The following is a 16,923-nucleotide window of genomic DNA, read 5'->3' as shown; positions in this document are numbered from 1 at the left end:
AATTCAGTCCCTCAGGGAGTTTGGATGTGTCTATGGGGCTTCCGTGACCTTTCCTTGTACAAGTTGTGCTAGTTTCCCCTGTATTGTGTACTGTCTCACCCTTCACCCAAGATACCACTTATCTATTGCCTAGGCTGTAATCTTCACGGAAGCAGATTGCCAGGTCCTTTTCCCTCAGAAAAGCAGCCGAGTGCTTAACCTTTGTGCCACCGGACTCCTTACTTACCTAACTATCCCACTTACCGTAGCCCCCTCTGTCTTCCCTGTTATGTCCTTTCATATCTCATGTTTTTTAATTGCATTCATTACATGTTTTGATTTTTGCTTGTCTATTAATGTATTGGCTTGATGTGTCTTCCCTACTAGACTGTAAGCTTCAAGATGTTAAAGACCATGTTTACCATAGTAACTGGCAATGAATAGACACAAAATAAGTATTTGGTCAATGAATGATCATGTATTCATTGACTGTCTACTCTGAGACAAGCACTGTGCTAGGCGATGGTGATACTTATGCAGTGAATAAAGCACAGATGGTCTTTGTGGTTTTCTACAACCACTGTATTTCCCTTTCTTTCTTCCTTCCTTCCTTCCTTCCTTCCCTTTTCCGAGCTTTCCATGATTCAAGTGATTTTTTACAAAGTCTTTCTTCTTTAAACCTCAAGATGATCTCTATAACACAAGTAAACTCCAATTCAGGAAAAGAAAGTGCTATCTCCTGCTCCATCTCTACTCTATCTAAGCTCAATCTTCCATCAATCCTCTTCCCACTCATGAATCTCCACCATTTGTTTTCTTGCACTCCAATCTTTGCCTTCTCTGTAACTCATGTTGTCCTTTTAATCCTGCCTCTCTCCCTGCAGCATGTTGGCTCCATTAATCACCCAGCAGATTCTGTTTTCTTTCCTTCCCTTCAGCCACCTTCCTCCAGACACTTTCTGTTACTGTCTCTTAGCCATAGCTCTGCCAACCTGTCAGCATCTTGACCCATGCAGAGCCCCGCTCCATCAGCTGGTTTGGGAGCAATTACAAGGTTAAAGTCAATTTTGAAGCTTTTCCTTTTATTTTTGAGGGATCCGAAGTAGATCACTGTAAATATATCTATCACTGCTCTCTCTTTCTTTGACCCAGGAAATTCTCCTGGTGATGTAAGTTCAAATTCTTTTCTCTACCATTTGTTGTTAGTTGCTGTTGAGTAGATTCTGACTCATGGTGACCCCATGTGTGCAGAGTAGCACTGTTCCATAAGGTTTTCAAGACTGTGACCTTTTGGAAGCAGATCAACAGGCTGTCTTCAGAGGTGCGTCTTGGGTGGGTTAGAACCACTTAACTGTTTGTGCCACCCAGGGACTTCTGACCACTTACTAGGTGGGTGATTTTTAGTGAGACTCTTAATCTCTCTGAGCCTTAATTTCTTAACATGTAAGTGGGAGTAATAAGAGCGTTTAATGAGCCAGCTGGTATAAACGGAAGCCTAGAGCTGTCTGGCACATAGTAGATTCTCAGAAATAGTAGCTTATTTCCACCTCCAAATGTCTATTTAGTTGGTCCTTTTGTGACCTCTCTGTCTCTCTGCTTTTATTCCTCCATTTGTCATTTCCCTTTTCAGAACATTTCCACTATGTCTCATTTACAGCAAACTTTTACCATTGTCTTTAACTTCTCTTTCATGAAAAATGAAAGAATATTTTAATCACTATTGTCTTTCTTCATTTTCCACTTGCATCTATTTCACTGATTTCTCCTTCAACCCAGTACTTCTCTGACTCTTTCCCTTAACAATTCTCAGATTTATTATTCTTTTTCTCCAGCTCATACCTTTCACTACCTCCCACTTTCCCTGTCCCCGGTTCTCTAAATCAACCTCTTCTCGTTCCATGATTTACTGCAGTCATTTTAAATCCTTCTTACACTATCCGGTCAAAATCCTCACAATACTCTTTCCTCGTTCATTCTTTTGCATCTTCTTTTTCAAGTCCACTTATCTTAAATTCATCCCCATCATTCATTTGCAGGTGCCCAATTGTCTGTACCTTTTTGCCTACTTAATCCTTTAACCTATTCATGTTTCCTTCGTCCTTTGTTAGACTCGTCATCTTTCATCATTAACACATATTAATATGTGGTGTTCCTTTGGTCCTCTTCTTCTTACAAATATTAATACTGGTATATTTTCAGAGTCCTCTTTCTGGGTCTCATTGGCTCCTCCTTTCTGGAACCTCTTCTCTCTGGAACAGTGCTTTATTTAAAAAATAAAAATAAAAAACAATCCTTGTAGTACCTGCTCTTTATTTATTCGAGCTGAACTGCTAACCTGGTGCATTAGAATGCATATTACTGATGAAAAGAGTAAGCTTTATTCTCTGCCATAATACTAGGTCATTTTCCTTTTTGCAGCACATTATTATTACTATTATATTTTGAGCTGATAAAGAAGATGTCAGCATAGAGTGACTTTTTCTGGAACATTGGCTGAGTGCCTACTGTGTACTAGGCACAGGACACATTTTTTCTTATTTAATTCACACAAGAACACAGAGAGGTTGGGTTTTTAATTCCTGGTTTGCATGTGAAGAAATTGGAACATATAGAAAATGTATTGTCTGCAAACATGCTGGGCAGTTCACATCTAATAAAATCCCTGCAACGTTTTTGGGTAGAGACAATATGGTGTAAGAGTTCAGAGTTTCCTTACTTTTATAACAGGGATGATGACAGCCACTTTGCAGGAGTGTTGTTTACCATTTGTTTTCCCTACTAAATTATATTCTCCATGCGGGCAACAATCTTGTCAGTCTTTTCCCCTGCTGCCTGGCACATAGTAGGTCATAACTGAGTATTTGTGGGATGAATGAATGAATGAATGTTAAAATCACAATCTCTAGTATGAGGCAGCCTTGGTTTTGAATTTCCACCCTGACATTTAATACCTGTGTGACCTTAAGCATAATAGGGAGGGAGCAGATGTCTTCTAACAGTCTGTGCCTTATCTTTAAACTTTGTTAATGTATGCTGTTGCGTGCACGTTGCCTTTAATTTTTATTTAACATTATTTAACAGTGTTCTGAGTCACGCAAACCAGGGTTCAAACCCCAGCTCTTCCACTTGCTAGCTTTGATGCCTTGGGCATGTTATACTTGAAACATGACTTTTTCATCTATAAAATGGGAATGATGCTCTCTCTCTCTCTGTATCTCTCTCTACTAAAAGTCATATGTTAGCTTGATGGATCATTTGGTGTGTAACTCCAAGACTGCTTGATTTAAAGTTCCCTGTACATTTTACTACATCAGGGGTCTCATTGTTTTGATATCCAATTCCAAGAACTCCTTTCACTGTTTCTCCCACCATCTTAAGGAGTTTTATGTAAACATAACTTCCAAAGCCTTGCCCAGATGTATCTCAGAAAGGCAGAGGCCACCCCCACTCCTGACCCACTTACCAAGCTATATTTGATTACTGTTGTGTGATTACTGTAGACTCAGCAAAGCTGGGGCTCTGCAGGTTCCCTATCTCCTGAAGTCTCAGCCTCACTCCATTTTATCCTAGAGAAGGTTTCAGTAAAATCTATGGGAATCCCCTCTTCCCAGATCTGAGGCACAATTTTTTTTTTTGTTTTTTTTTTTAACTGAGGCTGTGGTCTACAAGGGTAAAAGAAAAAAAAAATTAAACTCAAAGACACCCACCATTCCTTCTTTCCTTCCTTTCTTCCTCCCTGCTACCCTCCCTCCCTCTCTCCATGTCTCCCTCCTTTTTCCCTTCCTGCCTCCTCTTCTTCCTGGAATTCTTATTGAGCACCTACTGCATTCCAGGCACAGGGTTAACAATGATGAATGAGACTAAAATGGTCCCTGCACTCATGCAGTTTACAATCAAGGGACAGACAAAAACAAATCATCAGAAGTGAATATACAATTGAAAGCTTTTAAGTGTGCTATGATTAAAAAAAAAAAAAAATTATGGTTCTGTGGAATAGAATAATGATAGGGGTATTAATGTAGATTTGAGGGTCAGGGAACACATCTCTGAAAAAGTGACAATCAAAAAGAAACAAAGAAGGAATACCAGGCAGAGTTAAGTCAAGGTTTGGGGTGGGGATGTGATTCCATGCAAGGGAACAACACACGCAAAGTCAAGGTTCCTAGACCTTGGCAAATTCTAGGAACCAACCATTTGAACTCAGTGTGGCTAGAGAGTTGAGAGGGAAGATGAGAGAAGAATGAACTGAGTCTCAGAAGGTTAGTATGGCTTAACTTAATTCAGGTTTATGTAGGCTGTGGTAAGGAGTTTGGATTTAATTCTAATTTAAGTGGAAAGCCATGGACAATTTTAAGTGAGGGGTGAAACAGTCAGATATACATTTTGAAAATGTTACTTTGACTTTTGGTGGAGAATGGATTTGAGTAGTGCAAGAGAGGACAAAAGGAGTCTAACATGGAGTCTATCTCAGTTGTCCAGGTGTAAACCCTTCCAGGATACAGATTTTTCCTTTACAGTCTCCCCACCATGCAGTTCTATAGCTTATAAACATTGACAATAGGGAGCTCACTATCTCCACTGAAAAACTGACTCTACCTTTGGTTGGCTCTGACCAATTGATTTGTATCTTCCCTGTCGAACCTACTACTGATTGATTCAAATTCTGTATTCTGGGGAGGCCAAATAGGGACTGTATCATGAAAATGCCCCAAGTATTTAAAGCCATCAAGGAATGACTGTCCCTGTCAGCTACGTCCACTATACTCTGCCTGGGTAAAGACAACAACAGCAATAATTAAGAACTTCCATTTACATTTAATGCTTCTACATACATCATTATAACATTTGACTTCTTCCTTGTGAACCAGCAAGACAGGTATTTTTGGCTTCAATTTACAAGTGACAAAAATAAAATTGACAGATGCAATGTGTCCAAGGTTGAGCAAATAACAAGTGGAAAAAAATTGGGCCCTGAACCAAGTCTTACAATTCTAGCCCAAGCCTATTTTCACTGTAGAACAACAGCATAGATGAAGGATAAGCTCATGGGTTCTGGCATCAGATTGATTGCCTAAGTTCAAATATTTTTCTGATACTTGCTGTGTGACTTTGGGAAAATTACTTAACCTCTCTGGAATTTTGGTACCTGAATCTAAGAAGAACAAGAGTACCTACCTCACGTGGTTGGATGAGGATTAAATGAGCTAACATTTTAAAAACATGAAGCACAGTACCTTGCCTATATTAAGCACTCAATAAATCTTAGCTATTTTCAACATCTTATATTTTCTTGATCAAAAGCAGTAGTGGTTTTGGTGAGTGGCGTCTGGGGTCTTAAAAGCTTGCAAGCAGCCATCTAAGATGCATCAATTGGTCCCAACCACTTGGAGTAAAGGAGAACGAAGAACACCAAAGACACAAGGAAAGTATTGGCCCAAGAGACAGAATGGGCCACATAAACTAGAGACTTCATCAGCCTGAGACCAGAAGAACTAGATGGTACCCGGCTACCACCAATGAACGTCCTGACAGGGAACACAACAGAAGGTCCCTGATGGAGGAGTAGAATGATGGGATGCAGAACTCAAATACTAGTAAGAAGACTAGACTTAACAGTCTGACTAAGACTGGAGGCACCCTGGAAAGCATGGCCCCTGGTCTCTCCATCACCCCAGAACTAAAACAATATCCGAGGCCAACTCTTCAGACAGGGATTGGACCGGACTGTGGGACATAAAGTGATACTCGTGAAGAAGGTGCCTCTTAGACAAGTAGATATAAGAGACCAAAGGGGCAGCTTCTGTCCAGAGGTTAGTGGGGAAGGCAGAGAGAGTAAGGAGCTGGTTGAATGTTCATGGGGAATCAGGGGCGGAGGGGAGGAGTGTGCTGTCGCAGAATGGGGTGAGCGGTTGGGGTCTCATAACAATGTATGTTAAAAAAAAAATTCTGTATGGGAGACTAACTTGAAATGTAAACTTCATTTAAGTACATCAGTAAAAAAAGAAAAAAAAAGCAATAGTAGTGAAATAAAAGTTACTGGAGCTTTGGCATAAGGTGGTTTGGTTTGGAATATTAACTCTGCCATGATGTGAAGGATAAGGCGTTTAATCATGACCTGACTCTTCAGCTATAAGATAGATGTAATCATACCTACTTTACAAAGTTGTGAAAAATAAATTCCATAAATAATAAGAGAAATTGTCCAGCACCGACAACTATGGATTCAAAAAATGTTAATTTCCCTTCTCTCTGCTTTGATTTAATGTTATTCAATCCAGGAAGATTTCTCTAATACCCTAGACTGGTTAGGTACCCCTCCACTGTTCACTTTTAGCACATTGCACTTATTTAGAGTAGTACACAGATCACGCTGCAGTAAACGTATCTGTTTGTCTGCCTTCACCTTTAGACGGGAGCTGCTTGATGCCAGTAGCATTTTATAAATTTAATAATCATGTATATATAGCTCTTACTATGTGCCAGGTACTGTTCTAAGCACTTTGCAAATAATGATATATTTGATCCTTAAATGATCCCTATCAAGGAGGTACTGTTATGATTCCCTTAATATCAATTAGCAAATTGAGGTAAACAAACAAAAAACATTGTTGTCAAGTCGATTCTGACTCATGGTGACCCCATTTGTTACAGAGTAGAACGGCTCCATAGGGTTTTCTCGGCTGTAATGTTTATGGAAGCAGATTACCAGGCCTTCTTTCACTGCACTGCTGGGTGGATTCAAACCCAACAACTTTTAGGTTAGTAGTCCAGCACAAATCATTTACGCCACCCAGGGACCACCAATTAGGAAACTGAGGCCAGGGAAGGTGGAATCACATATCCTACAGCTGGCATAGGAGCCCCTAGGTGGCGTAAATGGTTAAACATTTGACTACTAGCTGAAAGGTTGACAGTTTGAATCTACCCGGAGGCACCTCAGAAGACAGACCTGGCAATCTGCTTTTGAAAGGTCAGAGCCTTGAAAATCCTATGGAGCAGTTCTCCTTTGCACACATGGGGTCACCATAAGTCAGAATCAACTCAATAGCAACTAACAACAACAACAACGGCTGGCAAGAGGGGGTGCTAACTTATCCCTTCGTGTTGTTCAGATCTCAGTGCAGATGCCATCCTAGTCCAAAGGATTCACCCACTCACCATCATTTCCCTATTAACATTTTCTGCACTGCACCTGACTTACTGATTGATTGATGGATTGTTGGTCTTCCATTACTCAAATGTAAGCTTTCAGAGGTAAGTGATTTATTCTATCTTGTTCACTGCTGTGCACCCAGTGATTAAAATAGTCCCTGGCACTTAGCAGATGCTCAATAAATATTTGATGAATAAATGAAAAAAATGCATTATTTATTCATTATCAAATTTATTTTGTAATTTAAAAACAACGTCTTATGTTAAACCATACATTCTTATGCTCTTGCAAAAGTTAGTGGCATACTGCAGAAAATTGAAACAGGACCCATACCTCACACCAAACATAAAAACTAACTCAAAATGGATCAATTACCTAAACATCAAACCTAAAACCATAAAATTTCTGGAAAAAAACATAGGGAGAAAACCACGCGACCCAATCTTCTGTAAAAATAAGATAACAAGCATTACAACAAATGCGCAAATAGAAGACAAAATAGATAAATGTGCTCTCATAAAAATTATAAACTTCTGCTCATCAAAAGACATTATCAAAAGAATAAAAAGAGAACCTACAGTCTGGGAAAAATTTTTCAGAAAAGACATATCAGATAAGGGTCTAATCTACAAAATTTATAGAAAACTTCAACAACTCAACAACAAGAAGACAAACAACTCAATTGTAAAATGGGCAAAGGATATGAACAGACCTTCACCAAAGAAGACATCCAAGCAACCAACAAACATATGAAGAGATGCTCATGGTCATTAGCCATTGTTATTGTTGTTAGATGCTCTCGAGTCAGTTCCAACTCTTTGCAACCCTATGCATAACAGAAGGAAGCACTGCCCAGTCCTGCACCATGCTGACAACTGTTGCTATGCTTGAGCCAATTGTTGCAGCCACTGTGTCAGTCCATCTCATTGAGGGTCTTCCTCTTTTTCAATGACCCTCTGCTTTACCAAGCATGATGTCTTTCTCCAGGGATTGATCCCTCCTGATAGCATGTCCAAAGTATGTGAGACGTATTCTTACTATCCTCACTTCTAAGGAGCATTCTGGCTGTACTTCTTCCAAGACAGATTTGTTCGTTCTTCTGCAGTCCATGGTATATTCAGTATTCTTTGCCAACTCAACAATTCAAAGGCGTCAATTCTTCTTTGTTCTTCCTTATTCATTGTCCAGCTTTCACATTCATATGAGATGAATGAAAATATCATGGCTTGGGTCAGGTGCACCTTAGTCCTCAAGGTGACATCTCTGATTTTCAACACTTTACCTACCATGAGATACCATCTCACTCCTACTAAAATGGCACTGATTAAGAAAACAAATGTTGGCGAGGATGAGGGGAGATTGCAACAGTTATTCATTGCTGGTGGGACTGTAAAATGGTACAACCGCTATGGAAAACAGTTCGGTGCTTCCTCAAAAAACTAGAAATAGAGCTACCCTACGATAGAGCAATTCCACTCCTAAGAATATACCCTAGAGACCTAAAACTACTGACACAACCAGATGTATGCACTACTATTTTCATGCAGCTCTATTCACAATAACAAAACAATGGAAACAACGGAAGTGCCAATCAGCAGATGTATGGATAAGCAAATTGTGGTATATACACACAATGGAATGCTATGCTACCATAAAGAACAATGATGAGTCTGCAAAATACATTACAACTTGGATGGCCCTGGAGGACATAATACTAAGTGAAATAAGTCAAGCTTATAAGGACATGTATTGTATGATTCCTCTTTTATAAGAAGACAAGAACAAATATATATACCCATTGCCACTGAGTCGATTCTGACTCATAGTGATCCTATAGGACAGAGTAGAACTGCCCCATAGGGTTTCCAAGGAGCGCCTGGTGGATTTAAACTGCCGACCTTTTGGTTAGCAGCCATAGAGACCAATATTCATTGGTGGCTACCAGGGAGAAGAGGAACAGGAGGGGTAAGTATGCTTTAGAACTTAGAGACTTGTTACTGTTGGTGGGGAAGTGTGGCTCCAAGCGTGGAAGTAGTGAGCATAGCACAACCATAGTAAAGATGAGTATTTGAGCACAAATCGAAGGGTATAGACAAAATTAAAGAGAATGCTGACAAAGCGTGATAAATGTAACTAATGTTAGTGAACAATTTATCTGGAAATTTGTAAAGATAAAAATTCTTTGGGGATATACAATTGTGCAACAATAGTAATAACCACTAAAAATATATGCTTTGTTACATAGATACATAAGTATGCATAAATATGTACAGGAAGGCATATATGAATAACTGTAGGCATATATATACATGTTTATGTGTGCTGCATATATTTTTAAGAATAAAATAAAGCATATAGGGGCACAGTTATGGATAATTCCTAGACACAGCCAAACACCTCACAGGATTGGTCTACTGGGTTTGACAGCTTAGGATCAAAGTCTCGTGCGGCAACTGTCAATTGGCATAATACAGTCTATAAAGACAGTGTTCTACATCCTAGTTTGGTGAGTAGTGTCTGGGATCTTAAAAGCTTGCAAGCAGCCATCTAAAATACAACTATTGGTCTCTGCTCGTCTGGAGCTAAAGAGAAAGAAGGAAACCAAACTCAAAGATGAAACTAGTCTGCAGAAGCAATAGTCTACGCAAACAATGACATCACCTACCTTGAGACCAGAAGAACTAGATGGTGCCTGGCTACCACTACCGATTTGTTCCACCAGGGATCCAATAGATTGTCCCAGAGAGAATGGGAGAAAAATGCAGAACAAAATGCAAATTCCTAAAAAAAAGGCAAGACTTATTGGACAGGTAGAGACTAGATGAACCCCCAAGACTATCACCCTGAGGTACTCTTTAAACTTGGAGCTGAAATCACTCCCAGAGGTCACCTTTCAGACAAATGACAGATTGACCTATACAATAAATAATATTACCCATGAGTACTGTGCTCCTCAAAATAATCATCTAGATGAAACTAAATGGTTAACATTCACCCTAGACCAAAGATGAGAAGGCTAGAGGGAACAGGGAAGCTTGATTAATGGAAAAAGAATAACAGAAATGGAAATAACAGAATGCTGATACATTGTGAAGAATGTAACCAATGTCACTGAACAATGTATATATAAATTGTTAAATGAGAGCCTAATTTCCTGTGTAAACTTTCACCAAAAACATAAGAAAATATTTTTTAGAAATTAGTAGCATATTAAACTGAAGTTGGGTCGGGGTAGGGTGGGAGAGACTGCATAGATAGAGACACTCTCTTCTGCTCTGAACTGGGTCTTCCGGACTCTCAATAGCATCACTTCTCTCCCAGCAGCTGGCCAACAGCTGGTGAGCTACCTTCCCCTTGGAAGGCAGGAGGATTTCTGCTCAAGTGACAGGATGGGAAAGCAGAAGGAAGCTGTGCAGGGAAGAGATATACTGCAGTCATGGCATTAAGCCTGAGGTTTGAGATGCCCACTAAGATTCATTGGGAAAAAATAATACTTGAAAAAAGTGTAATGTCTAGTATTTATCACCTCGGTCTACTGGCAGTTCATTCTCCCTGACATCTATGGAGATTCTCAGAAACTAATATATTGTCTAACACCTACCTTGCCAATGCTCTACGCACATTTTTTTTGTTGCTGTTTAAAAAAAAAATCATTAGCTTTAATTCTCACCTGTTGTTCTCTAATTAATTTTTGTTGCTCTAGGTCCTATGTAACCCATTAGCATGATATGCAAGTTCCCAAACAACCTTTCCAATCTACTCTCTTTTTTTTTTGTTCTTCTAACCTATGGCCTCATCAAAATAAATGTCCTTACTAGTCCCTATATACACTCAATCCATATTCCCCATTACCTTTGTCTAGATTATTTTCTGCTGACTACCACCCTACATGTACATACCCCATCCATCCTCCCTGACTCAGTAGATACCTTCTCCTCCTTGAAGCCATTTCTGATTCTCATCATCTCATTTACATGTAATAGTTCTTTCTTTTACGTGTCCGTATTCTTTATTTGTACCTTATTGATAACATTTATTGTTTTCTACCACTGTTGTTATTTCCATTCAAGGCTGAGAGGCTTTAGATTATGGTTCAGCAAATGTTCACTCCCTCCCTCTTCTCATGGTGGGTTGAGACACTACCCCAGAAGCCACTGATGTTGGACTTGGCCATGTGACTTGTGTTGGCCAATGAGATATTGGCAGTCATGATATGAGCAAAAGTTTGTGTAGTGGGGCTAATCTCTTTGTACTTCTGCCATTGCCATGAGAGGAACGTTTCTTTCCTAGCCTGCTGGTCCAAGTTACGTGAGAGACAGAAGAGCAGACCTGGACCTAACCTGCAATTTGATAGAAGCCCAGCCAAGCCCAGCCTAAATCACAAGACCCCTCCAACTAACCTGCAAATGTTTGAATGAGAATAAATTAAGGTCATTTTCAGCCACTGAGTTTTAGTGTGGTTTTATTACACAGCATTATTGTGGTGATAACTGACGGATACAAAGTTTTAACTCTTTCCCTATGTTCTGAGCTTCTTGAAGCTAGAGACAGTATGATGAATCTGTTTTTATTCGTGCAGAGTTCTGAGGCAAAATTCTAATGCATATTTGTTGAATGAATGAATAGATGGATGAATAAATGAATGATTAAAGAGCTCTAAAGAATAAGATTCAAGATCTAGGGAGACACTCTGACTTTATGTATCCATTAGTTCAATAGGAATGTGTTGAATACTTACTTTATGTCAGACAATGTGCTAGAGGAAGGGTATTCAGTGGTGAACAAACCAGACATGGCTCTGGATACTCCTTGGTGGCTTGAGAAAGCTTGAGAATCAGGGACTCAGAATGCAGTCAACGTGCAAACTCTGATTATCCTTGAATCACATGCAAGGGCACCAAAATAATCACAAAAGTAGTAACAGATACAAAAGAGCAGAAATATCCCTCTCTTATGGCTGATTCCCATAACCTCAGGTTAAGAGCAAATCCCAGAGAGATGGGAGGTATTTGCATCCATTTGAAGAAAATGAATTAGTAGGAGCTGACCCAAGGGATAAAATCAAAATATATGGGGATAGCTATTGGTGGGTCATTTTCTGATAGCTGAAATGACACCTCTTTCTCTTTCTACTAGTTTGGACAGGCTGTTAGCATGCTGAACCTAAATGCCATTAACATTTGTACATCAGAAACCTGGAGCCCTGACGTCCAGATTCTATAGTCTGACCTCAATACCCACCAAGGACTCTGCCTGGACCTTAATAAAAATCAGTATGAGTCCCTTTTCTGAAAAGTTTCTCCTGATTACTAAACATCTTTGTCACATTCTCCTGCCTACCCTACCTACTAACTCCAAAGCTAGCTTGTGGCTGATGAGCTCCATTTCACAGCTGAAGGAGCTCCAGGAATGAAGAGCATAGCTCTTGAAATTCCTAAATCTTGGAAGTCATCATCAGAGCCAAGACTTAATTTTAAGCCCAGCTTTCCTGATCTTGGCCTTGCTCTGGACACCAGCCACTGGGGAACAAAGTTCATCCATCAGTGTGCTTTAATATTACCTAAGGATTTTTGTTTGGTTCCTTGTTTTGAAAGAGCAGGTGGCTAGGACAGATGGGCTATTAGATAGAAAAGGCAAATTTTACAGGGCTCAAAGGATGATGCTCCAAAAAAGATGCATTGCTATTTGCAAAACTACCACCCTTCAGCTCCAAAGAATAAGCTGGGCTTTTGTACCACCTTCAACAAATACCACTTTGATATGCTAACAGATGCTAATGAAGACAGCAGCCAAAGGAAAATCAGCTTTTAGGTCAGGGAGATGGATGTGTACAGATATCTATTGTCTAATCACTGGATAATTTCAATGTGATAATGTATGTACAGCATTTAGTACGGTATCTGGCATATGGCAGCAACAACAAAAATAATAAAAGTAACATTTATTGAGCACTTACAATATGCTAGGCAGTTGTTCAAACCTCATCTCATTTAGCCCTTTCAACAACTCCCTAAGAGCTAGAAACTATAAATATCCCCATTTTACATATGAGGAAACAAACACTCAGAAAGGTGAAATTTCTTGTCAAAGCATCACACAGCTAGCAAGTAATGGGGCCAGGATTTGATTCCAGGCTGTCTTACTCTACCACTCCTGGTTACAATCACTACTCCATATTCCCTCTCATAGTCAAGATTAGATACACAATAAATAATACACTAATGTCATCATCATCATTCTCATTATCATAATCACAATTATTAGGTGCCAAAAGAAGAAATGTCACTGCATGAGGGTAGTTTTCTGGAACGTTCCTACTAAAAGAAACACTGTTAATTCCAATGTAGGATGGAAATTTAAGTGTGGCATTTAGGACTAAATTGTAGGAAATAGGGAAAGGTCTTTAGAGTCCAAAAGAATTGGGTTTAAGTTTTGATTTACCATACAATAGCCAAGCAAGGTACTCTCTGAGTCATATGAAAAATTGGAATTCAGTGAACTATATTATGGCCCAATTTTTCACCTCTCCGTTTGCCATGTGATTTGCAGTTTTACTAAAGAGGCAGAGTCTATTTCCCTATCCCTTGAATCAGGGTGAAGAAGCCCTGGTGGTGTAATGGTTAAGTGCTCGACTACTAACCCAAAGGTCAGCAATTCAAACCCATCAACCAACCGCTCCATAGGAGAAAGATGTGACAGTCTGCTTCATAAAGATTACAGCCTTGGAAACCCTATAGGGTAGTTCTACTCTGTCCTGTAGGGTCATTAGGAGTTGGAATCGACTCGACAGCAACTGGTGAATCAGAACTTGGCTTTGTGACTTGTTTTGAATGATAGAATGATGGTGTACAAAGTTTGAGCCCTGTGTGTTTCTGCTTGCTGTTGTATACTTCTGCGGTCAACAGGAGAGACATGGGCCTAGGTCAGCCTGTCGGTCCCAGAAGGTAGATGAGAAACATGGAGCAGTGATTTCCCAGCTACGGTGGCCCAGCCAAGCCCAGACGAGAGCTGAGTCCCAGTAAACCAGTAGACACATTGATGAGCCTAGCCCTGACTGGCCATCCTCCAATCAACCCACAGACATGTAAGCTGTAATAATAAATAATTTTTATTTTAAGCTACTGAATTTTGGGGTAGTTCATTACAAAAATAACAGGTAACTGGTATGGGAATAATCATACATACCATGCCCAATGACTGACACCTAGCAGCTGTTTAATATACAGTAATTCCCTTTCGTACCTCCTTAACCAGAGAAGTCCCAGTTCATCCCAGTGGAAGTTACAAAATGATGTAAAGCTCGTCTGTCAACACAGGTGGAGGAAACCAGCCAAGGGAGGCCATTTATCAATGCTTCCACTTTGGCCTCTTGCTGAGGTGAGAACGCAAAGCAATGGACACAGCGTGGACCTCCTGCACTGGGAGCACGCAGCTCCGCCGTCTGCACACGGGTGGCCTGACAGCCTCAGAACAAGCTTTCCTCAAGTAATTATTTCCATTATCACGATTGGTTATTTCTGTGTCAAAGTCAGTTCCCCTCTTCACTCCTGATTTTCCATTTCTGTAAAAATGACAGTGTCTGATTTAGCTCATGGAAGCGGACAGGGAGTTTGGGGAGGGACAGAGGCATGGAGGAGAAAGGCAAAGGAGAAAAGGAAAAAAATTACTCACCCCAGTGGGCTTTACAGATATAAAGTGCTAATGAAATTCGAAACACCAACAACAATTATGCTTCCAAGGCCAAAGCCTCACGTTTCTCACCATGAATATTCATTCACATGTTATCTTTTTAAGGAATAAAAATTGAGTGAAATAGGAATCATGTGTGTACTTTTTTATTTTTCTCCTTTCTTTTATTCTATTTTTACCTGGACCAAAGCAGGCCCCTGTCTTGATATTATCTGTATTCTAATATTCTCTGTGGCTGTGATTTGTGTCTTACTGGGTGTCCACATACAGCATACAGACGTCTTAAGTGGAAGATGCTTCAAATATCAATAAAATGTAAGTTAAATAGACCTGGGGAAGGAAAGACTGAAACAACTGTCTTTGTAGCTGCTAAATGATCACAGGTGGAGGATCACTTTGACTTAGAGCTTGTCAGCCAGAAATCTGGACAAGGGAACCCAATGCATCTTTTATTAACTAGCATGGAAGATTAGGAGGTTACTGCCAAGCTATCAACAGAGGGCACAATTTGCTGTCTGAAGTGGTCTTCAATTGGCACCCAAGCCCATAAGTACATCTGTGCAGTGGCAGTCATTTCAACACTCTGTAAATATATATACAGTATGGTCAACTGCCTCTGCAGGCACTCACTGGGGTGGCAAGGTTCCCACTGTCACCAAGAAGGAAAAACATGGCTCATATCACCCAGCTATGATGTAATCAGTGGCCTGTATTTCAGGCCTGAGAGTCAGAGTGTTAACACTGATAATAGCACTCCTGAGAGGGTAGGGGCAGGGGAAATTGGGGCAAGGTAAGTAGAGTGAGACAGGAATCACATTGTTCAGCAAATCCTATGGGAATAAATAGGCCCAGGAGCTGTGAGCCAGAGGGCTTCTTTTCCCAGGTCTCTGAAAAGCAGCCAGATTTTCCAAGTCAGCAATTAGGCAGAGAGCTCCAGAGACAGGAGAAGGGCCTCAGGGAATTGCTGAGAACTGGTGTGCCCTGGGAGAACTAGGCACTCAGGTCACCAGGCTGAGGGGGTGAAGGTGGGAGATAAAGCTTAATAATATGGTAAATGCTGACACATTAAGATTTCCTAAGACATAGGAATTGTGGTCATGCCACTACAACTTTGCTCATAATCCTTCAAGGGCTTTTTGCCACCTTTTTATAACGATCTAAAGTCCTTAACCTGGCATTTGTGGCTCTGCTTGCTGTGGTTTCAGCTTACCTTTCCAGTTTTTTGGAGACAACAATCACAGATAGCATTAAAAGAAAAAGAAAAAAATTGCCATTGAGTTGATTACAATTTCAATTCTGTGTGTCAGAGAAGACCTATGCTCTATAGAATTTTAAATAACTGATTTTTTGGAAGTAGATTGTCAGAACTTTCTTCCAAGGAGACTTTGTGGACTTGAACCCCCAACCTTTTCAGTTAGCAGCTAATCACGTTAACCATTTGCACAACTAGGAACTCCAGCTAGACCAAAACCCAAAGCCCAAGCCCACTGCTGTCGAGTTTATTCTGACTCATAGCAACCCTATACGAAAGAGTAAAACTGCCCCATAGGGTTTCCAAGGCTGTAAATCTTTATGGAAGTAGACTGCCACATCTTTCTCCCATGGAGTGGCTGGTGGTTTTGAACTGCTGACCTCTTGGTTAGCAGCGGAGTGCTTAACAACTGCATCACCAGGGCTCCTAGCTAGCATTTAGAGAATGCTTATTTGGGATAGGCACTATTCTGAGCCCTTTAGACACATGAACGCATTTAATTATAACAACAACCCTAGAAGGTAGGAATTACTATCCTAATTTTACAGATGGGGGAAATGGGACTCATGGAAGTTATGTGACTCAGCCAAGTTCACATAGTAAACAGTAGAGCTCAAATTCAAACCCAAGTAGTCTAACTCCAGAGCCCATGCTCATAAATATTACATGATGCACTTTCTTCATGAACTTTATATGACAGAATCTCTGGCCTTCTCCCAAACATGCCCCATATTTTCTGTTCCTGGGGTGTTCAACCTTATCCCATTCTCTGCAGATCCAAACTCTTGTCAAAATTCAAGGCCAAATGCAAAGGAAGTCTCTTCCATGAAATCATTCATGGTCCCCTCCC

Source organism: Trichechus manatus, unplaced genomic scaffold (genome assembly GCF_000243295.1).
Source record: "Trichechus manatus latirostris isolate Lorelei unplaced genomic scaffold, TriManLat1.0 scaffold00016, whole genome shotgun sequence".
NCBI lineage: Eukaryota > Metazoa > Chordata > Mammalia > Sirenia > Trichechidae > Trichechus > Trichechus manatus.
The sequence above is the reverse complement of the archived record's forward strand: the minus strand, read 5'-3'. Positions refer to the sequence as shown.